The sequence below is a fragment of the Accipiter gentilis genome, chromosome 1 (assembly GCF_929443795.1).
Source record: "Accipiter gentilis chromosome 1, bAccGen1.1, whole genome shotgun sequence".
Taxonomy (NCBI): Eukaryota; Metazoa; Chordata; class Aves; order Accipitriformes; family Accipitridae; genus Astur; species Astur gentilis.
The window spans coordinates 52,497,183-52,509,847 of NC_064880.1; the positions used below are offsets into that span (position 1 = coordinate 52,497,183).

General features: G+C 36.1%; 1 protein-coding gene across 12 annotated transcripts in view; it reads left to right on the plus strand.

The window, feature by feature from the left end:
* Positions 1-12,665, plus strand: part of MBD5 (methyl-CpG binding domain protein 5) — a 148,124-nt gene that overhangs the window by 84,023 nt on the left and 51,436 nt on the right. For all 12 annotated transcript variants that reach the window (XM_049815157.1, XM_049815118.1, XM_049815222.1 and 9 more), the window contains 2 exons: positions 2,058-2,249; positions 6,908-6,965. The gene's annotated coding sequence lies outside the window, so the exon portion shown is untranslated. The remainder of the gene's footprint in view (positions 1-2,057; positions 2,250-6,907; positions 6,966-12,665) is intronic.

Below are 12,665 nucleotides of genomic sequence, written 5' to 3' on the forward strand. Positions count from 1 at the left end.
AGTAATTTAGAAAACATTGGCATTCAGTTTGTTGATAAGCTGAAGCTGGTGGCTGAGGCCCATTGGTCAGACCCCAACCTTGTGGATGCTTCACAGGAGAAAGTTCAGTGTCTCAAACTCTGTGAGATTTGTGTCGTTCTCCTTTCACAGTATGTCTGATTTTGTTGTGAGTAACCTCTGCTGCAGCTCTGTCCATTGAATACCCCAATTCTTCACTTGCTAAAATGCCGTATTTTTTTTCAGTCACATATATTCAGTATTTAGAGCTTTACGACTCCTCCTATTTGTAAACTCAGTGTTGTTTGTTCAACAAAGTTGTTTAACTCTTTCAACTAAGGGGAAGAGGCTTTACTTTACTAATAGCAATAATACTAATTTTGTTGTTATGTATGATTTATTATTTTTTTATTTTAATAATTATAATAATATCTGTGGACTGGATGTGCCTTGTTAGTATTCTAGATACATAAAACCATTCAGTATTAAGAACAGCTAAGCCCTGTAATGTTCAGAAGCATTAAATGTATAGTGCTTAAACACAGAAGCTGTCTAGTGCCCCAGTCTTCAAGAAAATCTAAGCATATATTCATAATTTTATAGGCATGTAATTTTCAGAGTGATGCTGTTTGGGGAAGAACTTCAGCGAGTTAATAATTTTTCTTCTAAGTAGCTTGCATATGAAAAAACTGTTTGCTGAAAGGCTCTAGTGGTTTGGTTAATGCCGTTTGGAACAACCAAGACTCGTTGGTGCCCATTTTTACAAAATGCTGTGCCCCAATTTTGCCCATAAATTGGGAAGATTCTGATCAACTGATAACTCAGTTAAATTAGTGGTACTAATAAGGTCAATGAAAGCCAAACAGCAGGTCATCACCAAGAAAGCAAAAGGGTTTGCTTCTAAACTTAACTAAGATATTTTAATAATTGTAGTAAATACTGTATTTGGTATTTGCAGCCAATGTACTTTATGCAACTAATGTGCTTATACCCCGTTTGTTTGGCTTATCTGAAATTTTTCATTCACATTTTGTATCGCTGGGTTTTCTCTTAGGGGAGAAGGTTTTAACAACAACAACTGAGACCTTTACTATGATGACAAATGGCTTTAAAAGAGATTCCAGATACGTGATCTGTAAATCAGAACAAATTCATTAGACTTTCTGTAGGATTCAGAAAGCATTGATTGGCTATGTTGCATCTATTTTAATTGAAGATTTATTTTTTAAAAAAGCAAAATCCCCAGTAATTCTGAATTTGTTAAATGTGTATTTGTAATCCCTAACTGTGCCCGTACTGAGTCCTCAGGCTTTCAAGTATAATGTTTTAAAAGCCTACATTAACTCTTTTGGATATGCCTTTAACCTAATGAACTCCAATCCATTTCACCTCTAAAAGAACTAATTAATTGACTTAAAGTCCTGCAAAGACTGTTAACTCCTTTCAGTGTCAGAGAAATTGAAACTGGCACGATCAAAGCCTCGCTAACTCTGAGCCGGTGGAGGACTGCAGGTACATTTTGGTGGTGATTCTGAAGGAAATGGCTCACTCACAGGCAGATGTTATGGAATAATGCAGGTTGTGGTTTAGCTAGGGGTTCACCAGTATCTGTGTACCTGTGCAAAGACGAATTTAAGAGCCCATCAACACGACTGGTGGAACCTTTTACATAACCGAGGCCGTTTGCAGTATCGTAACTCTTTAAAGCCTAGACTTTTTGCCTTTGTAGTTGAAGGGTTTTAGCATGCATCAGTACAACTCAAGTTGACTGAAGAAGTGACCTTTTTTGGTATGCATACTACTTCCATCATAAAAATCCATATACTCATTTTTATAGAAATCTACTTGCTCTTCTGGACAGTGAACCACCGTAACGTAGTAAAAAGGTATCTTTTTTTTCATCAGTTCCAGTCAGAGCCATCCTACCCTTCTTTAAAAGCAGATATTATTACAGTTTATACTACAAAGTAATTGGATAAGGGCTTACAAAGCAATCAAGAAAAGTGAAATAAAAATGTTTGGCTCATTCTTTAATTTAAATAATGCGACTGTCTCAACAGATGTAACGTGGGGTGCATGAGTTCCTCAGATGAGGGGTGTAGTAAGACAAGGAGCCAGCCTCAATGGACATAGCCCCTTCTCGAGATCTGAACAGGAGACTATCTAAAGCAAAGCTGAAAGTGCATCAAGAATTTTAAGAAGCCTAAAGATCCCCAAGGTAACGAGAAGCAAGACCATGAGGAGTAATGTAGGTAAGTATGCAAAAGTTAATCAGTGCATTTATTAGGCTGAGAAACTTTTGATTTTATTTTGCTAGCTTTATGCTGTGGTAGTAAAGTTTGTTACAAAATGTATTTCAAGTAGCATAATACAAAAGATTTGAGCCAATATTTAAAAAAAATTAAACAGAAGAACAGCAGACACCTTCAACATTTAATGGTGCCGAATAGGAAAGTAAACAATTTAGCAATTCATATCTTTGTACAAGATAGACAGTGCACCCATACGTGGACCTTTTTGGTAACAGAACAAAGAAGAAAAAAGCATTCTTGACCTAGATTTAACAGATTGTATTGAAACAGCATATGAAGCACAGTATTTTAATGGTAAGAAAATTACCGTTTTGTGACAGTGTGATTCATATGGAGTATTAGTCATAATTGGTAGTAATATATTTTGACATAATTAAACAATAGAACTCCAGTTATCTGTATCAGAAAATATGCAGCACCATTCTTGACCTAGATTATATTGTGGTAGCAAAGTGTAGCTGCCTTGCCCTGAGATGAAGCCGGAACTTTACAGTAAAATGTAAAATGAAATGCTCTTATTCTTATACGTTTTCATAATCAAAATATAAGGTTACACCATGTCAACAACCAGCAGATGGAGAAAAAGAACGTCCTAGGAAGCTCAAAGAATACGCTAGGAAACTGAGCTATAAATACCAGGCTAATTCCATAGCTTTAAGATTTCTCCAAAGCTTTTTTAAATCCCTCCAGAAAAGACTAAAGAGATCCCTAATCTGAAGTGCCCCAGTTGAAGAAATGTGTATGTTTTTATTTTTAAATAAAATTATGTTAATCTACAATAGATTGTTTGGACAACTTAATGAGTCAGCGTAGTGTCTGTACTATATTTGTTGCATCAAAGTAAGGTTTTTAAACACATTGGTACATTTTCATTCTTATCAGTACTTTCTTCTCCAGAAAAAATACAGAATCCTGTCTGATCACCTCTGAACCGATATGTATAGTATTCCCACAGAATACTTGATGTTCACAACTCGTTTTGAATCTCTGTTTTTTAGAGAGCTGTCCCTTTCAGTAGAGAGGGCTAACAGAAGAGCAATCTTCTTCAGTAGGATTTTATGAAAATTCAGAAGATCTGATGATTTTTTTTTTTTTCCTTTGCATTTGTAAATTGTACCTATGGAACCTAATGTTGCGGCTATATTTAGAAATATTTGTTTTTCTGGCTTCCATTCTTAATATTCTAAGTTCTTGAAAGCAGGCTTTCAGATTTCATGGCATTCCAAGGAGGATGTTATTCTCATGTTGTCGTTGAATTTGGTGAATCTGTGATGTGAACAGGTTTTAAGACAAGTGTCTGTAAGAAAACCTGGATTGTGAGAAAAGTGAATTGTTGAGCATGTAAGTGAAGGGATTCTTTTCTCCATTATGTCGGATGAAAAGATGTGTACACTTGTGCTAATGAAGCACTGTGTAATGTTTCCTGTTGAAGTTAACAAAACCAGTAGCTGGGGATGTCATGAGACAGAATTATCATGTAACCATAGAATGATACTGGTTGGAAGGGATATCTGGAGGTCACAGTGAACGGCCGAGGTTGGAAGGGATCTCTGGAGGTCATCTTGTCCAACCCCCTTGGTCAAGCAAGGTCACCTACAGCAGGTTGCCCAGGATCATGTCCAGACTGTTTTTGAATATGTCCATGGATGGAGACTCCACCAGCATTCTGGGTGACCTGTGCCAGTGCTCCGTCACCCTCACAGTAAAAAAAGCGTTGCTTGATGTTCTGAGGGAACCCCCTGTGTTTCCATCTGGGCCCGTTACCTCTTGTCCTGTTACTGGACACCACTGGAAAAGAGCCTGGCCCCATCTTCGTTGCACCCTTCTTTCAGGTCTTCATACACATTGAGAAGATCCCCCCAGAGCTTTAATTTTCTTAATATGTGTTAACAAAACTTTCTGTGTTGCACATGTGTCTGCTGCTTGTCTTTAACTATGAGCATCAGAAGAGACTCTGGCTCCACCTTCTCTTTAACCACATGTTAGCTAGCTGATAACAGCAGAAAGGTCTCCCCTAAACCTTCTCTTCTTGAGCTTCTCCTTCCATAAGGATCTCTTCAGTCCTTAAAAATGTCTCTTATTTTTTGTACTCGTGTTTTGCTTGAGAAAGTGCATTAAGAATAATACCTTTTTCAGAAACTTCCGAGTTGCCATTGCATGTTCCCTCTGTAAGAGGAAGACAATTGGAGAGCTTGGACAAAAAAAAAAAAAAAAAAAAAAAAAAAAAACACAAATTTTCATTCCTAGACCACTGGGAATTTTTACAGTGTGTAGTACCAGTGACACAAGACTCAGTATGTGTTTGCTGTCAGTGAGACCTTAGGTACAATATATTTTGCAGTACTGGGCACTGCCTTTTAAAGAAAATTTATATTAGCCAGAAGAAGGCAAAGCAGAGCAACAAGCTAGTGACAGATTTAGAAAGCAGGACTGTTAAAGAACAGCTGAAAGGATTGCGTTTGTTTATTCTAGGAAGAAAGAGAACACTGTAGGATGGGCATAAGGTTTTAAAAAGATAAGAGGTTCTTATAAAAGCAATGGAGGCAGTTGCTCTGTAGATTTTTTAAAAGAAAAAGAAAAGGCAAGTTCAGTTTGCACAAAGGATAATTTATGATAGATGTAAAGAGAAAGCAATCCAAGGTTTTTTGTTTTACCTCATACCTGACTGCAAATATGGATGAAAAACTGGGATATTTTACCTATAACTGTCATGAAATCTATGATAGGAAATTTTTAAAAATGCATAAAGAAGCAGCTTTCAAAGACGATCTTGGTAATTTTGACCTTCCGCCACTGGCAGTGGGCTGAGCAGATTGCTCTCCCGAGATCCTTCTTCAGATCCTCAGTTTCTGTAATTCCGTCAACTTAATTGTGGGATTAGCTTTGTTTTGTTTCCCTGCAAACTTTTTCTATTCCTGATAATATACTACAGTTTGAGGTATGTGGTATTTAAAGTCTTTATGTGTGGCAGTTTTCATTACAAAAAAATGAACCAAAGGACCTTTTTTCTTAAATAAAATGCTTTGAAATGCTTTGCAAAGCTCTTATTTAAAATGGAGTGAAATTCAGGTTCAGCAGCCTTTGGAAGTTTGCCACTGATTTCCTTGAATTCAGATTTCCATTGAGATGGTAGGCTGAAGCGTAACATAAGAAATAAATACGTGCAAAACAAATGTGGGAAGCTATCGTACCTGTCTGTAGCTTGAATTTATATTTCTTAGATTTTTCTGCCAAGAGTTTATGGCATTTGTTCATGACACTAATGGCTTTGTTTATGGAGTTTTTTGTGACAGAATATATTTGTGTTACTAAATGAATTTCTTTTGATCAAGCTTTAAATATGTTGTGATAAGGAGCTGACTAATTGGTTCTTTGCCTACATTTTTTCCAATAGCTCACTTTTTGGAGCATGGTGCCAGAACATGCTAAATGTTTGTGTTACATCCCTACTGTCTGCATTTCCAGAGACATTTTTCAAGCCTTTTCAGAGAATAAAGGACCGTTTGAGTTTTAAGTTAGTACCTGGCACAACATACTGTCCTTCGATTGGGATGAAGTAGTGCTTTTTCTAGGTTCTCGTCTTTTTTGGAGCTTTGTTCTGAAACTCTTGGATGTACTACATCCTTAAAGGGACACGTGGTTTTAATTTTTTTCTCTGCTTTGACGAGCTGGTGGAATTCTCTTATACTTGTCAAGCTTGAATGTGATTCACCCTTTTGGTTAGTTCCTCCTGAAAAGAATCAAACCTTTACTGCGCATGTAGTAAAATCAGGTTTTATAGTGCATCAAGTGAGCAAAGCCATGGATACCTGGCAGGACAGAGTTGAGCCTCGTTACCAGGTACCATCTTGCTCTACATTAAACCCAACGATGTCGTGTTTGAATGGCAAAACACCTCCAAGGAGAGTTTCACAACCCCTCTACTGAAGTAGAGAATAGAATGCTTTTTATTATCATAAAAACAAATGTTTCGTTTTCTAGGAGCCAGACTGCAGTCCTCACGGTTTATTGGACAATGAAATTTATCCTTATTAAGGTGTCAGTGTGAATATGTCTGATAATTGTTACATAAAAAGTCAACCCCAAAATACACACACACTAACATTTAGGTACTTTCCTCATTTTAGTGGGCCGAAAATACCTCGGCTTTCTTAAAAGTAAATCTCTGAGTGAAGGGGATGGGACAGCCAGACAGGAAAGAAGCTTTTCGCTCATGAAGCACAAAATCTTTTTTGAAACTAGTGGCGTGTATGTACAGTCAAGAACTTTATTATTTTTGTTGCCGGAATACAGATTAAACTTTAGTAGAGTAGATTTTTTAAAAAGAAGTTGTACTTTAGCATTTTCTTAAATATTAGATGATTTTTTTTCTGTGCTCATGATGTTTTATGGAAATCAAGTGTGTACAAAATATGAAGTGGAAACAGTTATTTCAGAGTTTCAAAGGAAAAATAATATTCTACAAAACCTCTCTGATTAAGTGTTTATAAATATGGAGAAATAATTAAGAATAATTTAATATTGATCTTAACATCATAAGTGGACTGTATTGCTTACTATTGCTTACCTTCTGTTTCAACTGATTCTTTATTTTTCAGCTTGGAATGAACAAGATGAACATATCCACCTTCAATCTAATGCTTAATGAGGAAAAAGGTCAGGCTTTTTTTGTTTGGGGTTTTTTTTTTTAGTCCTGCGCCTTACTGTTAATTAGTACATTAAAAAGTACTTTATATTTGCATTACTTATTTCACAGATTCTAAATAATAAACCAAATGTGATGTTTTAATATGAGGGCGAGAAAGTATTTTTAAATCGAACGGTATAGTCATAAAACAGCTGACTCAGACCAGTGTAAGTAGAAAAAGAAGCTATGGAAGGAAAGGTCATGTATACAAATCTTCATAGAGATTCATTTAAAAATGATTAAAATGATAATTAATGGACCTCTTGTATATCAAGAAAGAAATATTTATCATAATTTTCATGGAGTGAAAGCATTTAAAAGGATTAAAATCACCCACTTTTTTTTTTTTTTAAATATCCTTGAACTTCTGAGTCCTCTTTTAGAAAACAGAGAGAACTATCTGTTTCTTAAGTGAAACAGTGGAGCCAAATTCTCCAAATACTTACAAATTCAATTAATGTATCACTGAAAGACAGTAAGTAATAATCTACTAATGCTAGCGATTCATCTATCATGTTGTACAGGTTTGTAGCATACCAGATTTCAGAGAGGCAGCCTAAGCTCTCAAACACTATTATATTTATGGCAGATAAGGCTGTAGAGTTTGCATTAAGGTGTCTGAATAGCTGATTTTTATGTTATCATTTTTTTTTAATATCTTAAGAGTATTTTCATTAGGGAAATTGCTGAGTAGGGATACATAATTTAGTAAACAATTTAAAAAAATAGCACTTGGAGAAAAAAATACCGTGTGTCTAAAAATAGTATAGTCATGTGACTTATTACTTTGGCACAAAAGCATAATTTACAGGTTTAATTTGCAATCCTCCTATGTTTCTGACATTCTCTTGCACAGAAACTCTGTCTGAATTATTCAAATGATTTAAATATTGCTGTGTCCTGAACTTCAGGTGTCTAATACAAAGGAGGTTTATACAGTGTATGGAGACCTCTGCATTAAGATATGGGTGTATGATTTTCATTTTTACCTTTTATTGCTTAATTTTTGATAGTGCAGGGCACAGTTAATGGAGATCTGGGGCTAATCCGGAAATTGTTATGCCAGCAGCTCAGAGCCTTTCACCGTATTTCCACCAATCTGATTTTTTCCTTTTTTAACTGTTTATCTAAAATCTAATTGAGTTTTCATGTTCAGGTTTTGAATTAGTTACATTAAAATATTTTGTTTTCACAAATTTATATTTCCCTAGCAATCGATAAGTCATTAATGTACAGCAAAGCTGTCAAGTAGAACTGGACACTTACGAATAGTTGTTACCTATTTATTTTCTGCATCTATTTATTAGATACCTTAAGAACATTCTGTATCAGAAGTTCCTGAAATTCATATAATCTTCATTATTAAACCATGATAAAACTATAATAATTTCAGATTTTCGGAAGCCTGAAACATGAGAATTGTAACAAGAAGTTTGTTATTTGTTTATTCGCGTGCTTGGATCTCCTTTTGAAGTAATTTTAACTTTGGTCTGAAACTTTAAAATACTTAGAGCTAAATCATTTCATAAGAATCAGTGTGTTGCTATTAGAGTTTTAAGTTTATGTTAATTATAACTTCCTTATCACTTTTTTGGACAAATGTGAATGTCTGCAGCGGTCACTTTCTAATGAATCTGTGTGTTATGTTAGCAAGAGCGATCCCACTGTGACAAAGCAGATTTTCCTCTATTAATATCCTCTTCTGTTGTGGCAGTCGGTTTGGAAGGTCTGAATTCTCACTCTTGTGGGCGCAGATTGCTTTTTTCTTCCACATTTTGCAGTCATCTTTTTTTCTCGATGTGGAGTCATGGTAACTTTCCCCGATAGACTCTTCTAGAGCTTTTGATGTTTCTTATAGAGCTAGCAGAATGGCAATTGAGGTAGAAAAGTTTCAGTGTTATAGCCATGAAGGATACCTGAAGCCACAGAGAATTAAGATTTACTCATACTTGTTCCAAAATACTAAATTCTGGAAAAGTATTACATAAAAAATCAAAATACTTTAAGAATTGTGACTTTCTTATGGCAAGATGGGTTTTGGAGGAGGCAGAAATTCCTATTCAAACAAAACTTAAAGGGGACCCAGAAAAGGTGGCCTTCCCAGTTGCAGAACTGGTACATACCGGTGACGCATCACCACTGCGTGATGGAGGAAGAAGAAAAGGAACTGAAGAAAAGCTGTTCAGAAAAAGACCTCAAGTGTAATTTCTCTTTATATTGTAGGAAACCTAGTCCTTCAAAATCCACAGCTAGGGACCTTGCTTTGCAGCTCTCCTGTGCTATGGAATACTTTACTTGCTGTCTTGTTTCAGAGAATTAAAAAAATAACCAGTTTGTGGAAGATTGTTAAAGCTTCATGCCTGCACACTGAAACAAGACCATTAAAAAGTAAATGTATGAATGGCTTTTGGCCATTAAAAAAAAATAAAGATAAAACAATCGAGTCCAGGTTTGCTTTTCCTAGATTTGTGGGTTGCTGAAGATGGACATCATATATTATACAAGTTCCACGTTTCATTATACGAGTTCCCCTAAAGTGCCAAAGTGGATGTAATAATGTGTCTTCATTTCTTACTAACATATAGGTTAGTGCTATTCTATTTCATAATGTTTCCTAAGAAAGGCTTTGATAAGGGTGACATGATTCTTACCTACAGAATAACTTGGTTGATTTAAATTGCATACCAAATACCAGTCTTAATTTAAAAAAAAATCTGAGCGCTTACATTATTTTGACAGTAAAGTAGACCCGTCTCACATGCACACATTTTTGACCTATTTCCCTTGTAAAGAAAAAAATTAATGTGGTGGAAGGCCTGAAAGAGCATTATGACTCTTCTGTATTCTTCTGTGGACTCTATCGGGTGACCGTTGTATTTATTAAATTCTTACTGAGTAGACAGAGCTGAGGCTTAAAAAGAAAATCCTTTTGTTTCCTGCCATCTTCTTTGATTGCTGCATAGCTCGGTTTTGCTTTTTGTCAAAACCCTTGCAGAGATGCTGTGGGTATGCATACTTGCACATGTGTACACAAAGGAGGTTCTTGAAAGCATGTACTTTCTCCATTCTTGCATTGGGAGTGAAAACATCAGTTCCAACTCTGGGAGTTACACAGATAGATGTGTTAAAAGGCAGTCATACTTTGAGAAAGTTTCGGGGTTTGGTACTATACATACATTAAGTAAAGAACGTTGAAAGAATGGTGCTCCTTCTGAGTTCAGCCATTGCCTTGGACGACTCTAATGACACAGTTAAATCTCCTAAATTTGGGATATGTTGCACCTCAGTGAACTCCAATTTTTACCTGCACTATGAACATTAGTGGGAAGGATATCGGATGCAAGGTTACAACTTCTGATTAGTAGAAGCATGCTGGTCCAAATTTCCCCAAGAGAAGAGATTCATATTTTGTGCTCTTAATGATCAGCTAGAATCCAGGAACGTAAATCAGTCTTTCTGTATGAGAATCTTTTCCTAAACAGTAGGTCTGAACTGACAGCTTTGGTCATCTAGTCTGGCAGGAAACCAAATACTATAGGGTTCTGTCCCTCCACGTGCAGGCGAGCGGGGCTGGCTGAGCTGGGGCATGTCCAGTGGGCTACTGGTAAAGGTCGTTGACTGCAGGTGTAGAGACAGGTACAGCGGTCTGGACCCTTGAAGTTTTTTTGCTCTTTATGAGTGAATTCATCCAAACAGCTATCATTTTTTATAGAGTGGTTAAATTGGAGTCTTCTGGTCCTAAAAAGTTCTACAGCATCAAAAATAGTATAAATTAGGAATGCGTAAGCCTTGTTATAGTACGTTATAACGCTGTCTTTTATACAGTGTAGAATAATTCAATACCAAAGGTAGTTGGACTGGTATAAACCCGTTCGGCACTAGGGCAATTTAAAATGTATCATTTTAATTAGGTCGTTCGGTGCAGATCAATTTTCTAGTTGTTGCAATGTATTCTTAATACTCTGTGTTTACAAGTAAGATGAAGATGTCTTTCTCAAACCAAAGGCCAGAGTGTATCATGTATACAGCTGTATTATAGTCCTGGATACCAATACAATGAGATAAGATTGAAGGAAGAAAGGTTTCCTTTATACTTCAGGCACATTTGTTTGTTGAATCACTCGCCTAAAAATAGGGCTTCATAAAGTATTCAATACCAATCTAATTAGTCAAGAGAATGCTTCTTTGCAAAATGGAAAAGCATTCCCAAAAAAGTGATGCGGCATTTGTATCTAATTAGATGATGCAGGAGTATCCTAACTAATTGCTTTGATAGACTTAAACAGATTAATAATGTGCAAGCGATAACTAAATAAAAACTCATTTGAACTCTGCGTGGTTTGAAAAGAACACTTTTTAAGAAGCGAAAACTTCCTGTTAGTTCTAAAACCTCAAGACAGTGATTTGAGGGAATTTCTATTTCTGAATGTATTTTGTAGGTTTTTCTGTGCTAGAAAGGAAAGCCTGGGAAATGAGATTGAAATTTGTATCTATAAGCAATGTTTTGAGTACGTTCCAAGTGTCTGTGAAGCTTTAGACCCCAAACCTGGTCATTCTGTTTGTAAGCACTGGGTTTGTGCATCGGAGAGGCAGTCACTGATTGTGGACCTCGAAGTAGCCTTTGTGATACATGGAATTGTTAGGCACACTTAAAAGTTCATGTAAGAAAAAGTATCCTTGCAATATTAGACTATCAAAATTTGTCTTAACTGGCTTTATGTCCACTTATTGGTAAAATAAATGTTACATTGGTATTACTATCATATGTGATAGATCTGAATCCAGGGCATTAGTACCTAATTTAAGTTTCTTTTTACTTTGTACCAAGTTTTCCATTTCGCCACTTGACTAAAAAATTTTTAAAGTAAACATTAACAGCTGAGTGTGCAGAGGCTTCCTAAAATGCAACATTTCAAAAAGTGAGACAGTTGCATTAAAAATTGAAAACATACTTTCAGCACATGAAAATTAAGGAGACATTTTCCATGGGGTGAGGGGTTGGAGGGGGCTAAAGGGGGAAACAAGTCAGTGTCGTTTTGCATAGTTCCCCAATGAAATACTTTTAAGCATATTGTAATGAAACTGGACTGCAAAACAAATCTAAACGGCATGTCTTGGCGCACAAAAAAAAGAAGTAATTGATTTAGATGTGGAAAGTTGTGTTACTCGTGGTGAGATAACATGAGTTGTCTGGAGTTGTTACGAGATTACAAAGAAGAGGTATTTATTACATGGGTTGATGAAAATCAGGCCTTTGGATAGAATCCAGTGTCCAAAATACTTTGGATTTGGTCCAAAATCCAAATACTTTCTATCCCAATCCAAAGTACTTCAGATAGAAGACTTTGATGGAGAAGGGGGAAATGGTACATCAAAAGAGACGGGATTTTTCTGCAGTTGAGTTGGAAGATTCTGGACTGGTAATAAATGTAGAGGTTTGAGTAGTCAAATGGATGCTCTGTGTGTGAGAGCATTCACGGTCAGGCCGATCCCTACTGGGATTTAAATGTCTTTTTTCAGTCACCAAACAGTTTGCCAAACCTAATAGATCAGTGCCTCTGTCCCCACCAGTTGTCCCTTTAAACTTGCAGCTTCTTGTCCAGGCTGCCTTATCGTTTAAAACATATTATAAGACCAGCCTACACCAGCAGTAGCGTGAAAAAGAGCCA